The following is a 4,667-nucleotide window of genomic DNA, read 5'->3' as shown; positions in this document are numbered from 1 at the left end:
CCAGGACAAAGCAGTCTGCTTGATTGGCACTCCATTTACCACATTGAACATGCCCTTCACTATGAAGTAGTGTGGCAGCATGGTGTATTATTTACAAGATGCCCTGCAGTGACTCACCAAGACTCCTTTGACAGTACCTTCCAAATCTGTGACTTCTACCACCTTAAACAACAGCAGCAGATGCATGGGAACACTACTATCTGCAAGTTACCCTCCAGGTTACACACCGTCCCAACTTGAACTTTGTCACTGTTCCTTTGTTGTCACTGTATCAAAATCGTGGCATTCCTGAATGAACTGTGGATCTTCCTACACCTCCAAAGACTGCAGCTTTTCAAGAATGTTCTCATCACCTTCTCCAGGGCAACTCAGGGTGGACAATAAATGCTAGCCTAACTAGCAATGCTCACATTCACTTGAACATTTTTTTTCAAAACCCTTCACCCCCAGAATCAACCTACTGAACATACTCTGAACTCCTTCCTTAAGTAAACTGACCAAAACTATATACAGTACTCTAATGTGGTCTCACCAATGCTTTGTACAGTTGCAGAATGACTTCCCTACAGTTATACTCCATCCCTGCTTGCAATAATGACCAATATTCCACTTACCTTGTAAATTACTTGCTGTATCTGCATGCTGATGTTTTGTGATTCATGTGCAAGGGCACTCAGATCCCTCCAAACTGCAGAATTCTGCAGTCTTTTTCCATTTAGACAATACCCTATTCTTATATTCTTCCTGTAAAAATGAAAAATCGCACATGTTTCACATACTCCATCTGACACATTTTTGTCCACTCACAACCTATCTATATCCCTTTGCAGACATTTGTATCCTTTCATAGAACTATCTTTGTATTATCAGCAAATGCGGCTACAATACCGTCAGTTCCCTCATCAAAGTCATTCCTATTGATTGTATATAGTTAAGCCCTGATCCCTGCAGCACTTCACTAATTACAGTTTGCCAATCTGAAATTGAACACTATTTACCCAGATTTTATTTTCTGTCAGTTAACCAGTCCCTTATCCCAGCTGATATGTCACCCCAATACCAAATGCTCTTATCTTGCTTTGTAAATTAATATGGCAGTGATCAGAAAATCTGTTTTTTGCAATATTGATAGATTGATAAACATTGTTTGTGACACTGGTAATAATCATTTATTCTTAAAAATAGTGGCTTGAGATCTTCTAAATGTACCTGAGGCAGAGGGTTCTCTATTTAAATTTCACGGGAAAGACAACGCCTCTAACAGTGCAGCACCATCTCAGTTTGCATTACAGGGACAAGTTTGACCTTTGTACTCAAGTTCTGGAGTGGCACTGTGAAACCACAATCTCCTGAGAGGTGAAACTGCTACCAGCTGAACCACAATTGACATCGATCAGAAAATAAGTTGTTCTCATCTGAATATATGCAAGTGGTTTCATGCTATGAATCAGAGACGAACTAGAATTATTTGATTCCATCAGACTTGCTATGATGCTAATTCTACACAGAAACCTTTTGAAGCATGTACTGTATTGACAGATTATATTTCCTGAGTTCTAAATGAAAAAAAATAAAGGTGGTGTTTGTTCAGTGCAAGATACAATGTCTGTTTCAGTAAGCGCTTATTCTGAAATGATTTTAGCTTATGAAGGAAGTAACTTGCAATAATATAGCATTTTTACATTCTCAACATGCACCAAGGTGCTTGGCAACCAATAAGCTGTACTAGAGAACAGTTGTTAATAATGTTGGCAACTGTCAGGCCAGTCCTCTTCCCAGTAACAAAATTTAAACACTATACATAATATGAAGCTCCGTTGAGTTATATGTCGTCATGAGACAGTTGAAACTTGACCACAATGCTTTGGTATTTCTCCTCGCAGCTTCTGGTTTTCTAAAAGCACCCTGAAAGATCAGAACTAATTGTACCTTGTATAGGATCAAGACAAGGTGAAAAAAAGTAAAATAAAAATGAGAACTCCAAAGATTGAAAATAGAAGTTTTTATAAATCAATCCAGTGCCTCATTCTTTTCAGAGTATCTACTGTCCAGGACACAAATCTGAATGAGAATCAGCATGATTAGATATTTAATTATTTTCTTCAAGTGAGGTAACCAGATCTGAATTGTGTTGCCAGGTCCGCTCAGCAACATTTAATAATGCAGTAATATTAAATCAAAATATTGTCTCTATTGCAAGCAATTATTACCCATTCTGAAAGGTGAGTTGTAAAGATAGGATGCTACAACTGCAGTTTATTTCTGTAGTATATCCAGAGTCTAGGATTTAAGCATGTGCTAACTAGACCATCTCAGTGCCTCGAACGTATGTAAATAGCATCTTTCATAAGTAAGAAATGCCTTGGGTTTGTTTGTTGGATAAAGTCAAACTCCAGCACTTGTTTCTTTCTCCATATGCAAAGACTGTACAGAATCAAACTGCTCTCGTGACTCTGTATGTATATAAAGTTCTTTTTATGAATAAAGTATATTTTTGAAATTAAAAATGAGTTTGTTATACTTGACAATTCTCAGGAGTATTGTGAGTAGGCCAGGTGGTAAGGATGGACACGTTGTGAACATTAAATAAATGTTCCATTCTGCAGAACTTTGTGTATTTTTTATAGTTCACATTTCAGGCATTCCTTCACTGTCACTGGGTCAAAATCCTGGAACTCCCAAACACCTGTCCTTGACATCAAAGTAATAGTTGATCATGTTCAGGCCTGAGAAAAACTGACCAATGGGAAAATAAAATGAAGCCTTTAAAAAGGGGTTTCTGCTGTTTGATTTTTGTTTGGATGATAATGACCCAATTCTTAAGGATATTCATTAAAAGAAAACAACTACTGCAATGAAGATATCAATGAAGAGTCATTGGTCATCGTAGTCTAACATATCACTATTTGAGTTCCTCTGGATAACATCTTAAGCTTGACCATTACTTGTATCTCAATAATCTTTCATCATCATAACTTCAATTCTGGTTCATTGATGCTTCCAGTGTCCATCTCCTGATAATTCCAGAGTCACAGCGACATAAGAATAAGCCTACCCTCTATTCTAAATTTCTTTAATCTTGTTTCTATGAGCCTTGCCCATGACCCATTAACTAATGGAACATAGTTTATTTTATCTGTCTCAGCCTTTCAGAATTTTAGAAACTTCTACCCGAGTAGCATCAAAGAACAGGTGCACATGGAGACTTTTATTGCATACAGTTGTGATAAATAGCCAGTTTTATGTTAAGTTTAGTGTTTTTAAAGAAGTTAAGTTTTAAAATTTGTATTATTTCTATTGTAAGTGCAGGTGTCAAACAAAGAAGAAGTTGGTTGAATGTTTGGTCTGCTTTGTGGCACTGGCTAATTTGTAAGTTACAATTTGGAAAAAATACAAAGTACCTTTTCTGAAGTTTTCAGCTAGTAATTAGTTGCTCATACTTCGTCAATCAGGTTATTCAATTTGATTCTGACACAATCTTTCTGTCCTGTCCACTCAGGACATTTGACAAATGTGACAGGTCAAAGGCCACATTTTCAAGTTTGAAAGGTGAAAACACAATGGATGCAATCTGTCTGCCAGAGCCAGCCTGTAATTATATAAAGAGGCCACATGATAAGAAGGGAGAGAATGGTAAACAATGGAATATGAAACGCTTCATTAATCCTCATTTCACACAGGGGCATTCCAGTTATGTAATCCTATAGTGATCAATATGGCAACATGTGCTGTAAAACATATCAACCCAGTCTGAGGTGAGATAGGTAAAATTTGTCGACTCGTTTTGCCTTTATTAAATTTCTCGACTCGTTTTGCGTTTACGAACAGCTTTCACCATTAGATACTTTGCATTCGGCAATACTGGTTGAGCAGGAATGACGACAGCTAAGATATCAGTGATTTCTCAAGAGCCGGCGATTTCTGAAATTTCAACATCAAAGTTCCTAAGCCCATCCGTTCGTTCCCTGTTCTTTTTCATCCCCAAAATTCTTCAACATCTTTCTTCGGGGATTGTTCATATCATTCAGTTCTGAATTTACTCTGTATGTAAATGTGTGTGCTCCATGTCACTCATTCGTCTTGCACTTTATATAATTGTGTAATTATTTTAATACATGCGTGTGCATTATTTTCATATTTTCCGCAAAACAAGCTGTGGCAAGAAAAATAGCAAGTGGCCCGTACGGGGATCGAACCCGCGACCTTGGCGTTATTAGCACCACGCTCTAACCAACTGAGCTAACCGGCCAGTTGTGTTTAATAGGTTTATCTGATCACTTTTAAAGGTGGTTTAACTCTTTTAAAGGTGCAGGCAATTTATAAATTACTAAACAATTAAAGAGCAATTGGAACATCGAAATAAAAGATTAATCCGTTTTTCTTTAAATCAAAATGTACAGACTTACGCCATCTGCTGGTAATTGCGTGTATTTTTATGCTGCTTACAACAGATGGTTTACCAGGATCTGCACTTTCCAGTTAGGAACAGATTTTTTTTGTAACGATGCGAATTCTACTGAATATTACTCTATAATTCGTCACACCTGATGTGTACCAGGTTGACTATTTTTATTCTTTGCGATTTCAATACAGTTCCTAGAACCCACTTATTTTTTTCTGACTTTTATTTGTACTTCATACTTGCCTGTGTTGACTTTAAACTCCCA

General features: G+C 37.0%; 1 non-coding gene across 1 annotated transcript; it reads right to left on the bottom strand.

The window, feature by feature from the left end:
• Window positions 1-4,175: 4,175 nt before the first annotated feature.
• Window positions 4,176-4,249, bottom strand: trnai-aau. Its single transcript has one exon. It is a non-coding gene; the product is annotated as a tRNA-Ile (tRNA).
• Window positions 4,250-4,667: the final 418 nt, after the last annotated feature.

This window comes from Rhincodon typus, chromosome 2 (assembly GCF_021869965.1).
Source record: "Rhincodon typus isolate 14 chromosome 2, sRhiTyp1.1, whole genome shotgun sequence".
NCBI lineage: Eukaryota > Metazoa > Chordata > Chondrichthyes > Orectolobiformes > Rhincodontidae > Rhincodon > Rhincodon typus.
Note: the sequence above shows the minus strand (reverse complement) of the source record. Positions and strands in the feature narration are given on the sequence as shown.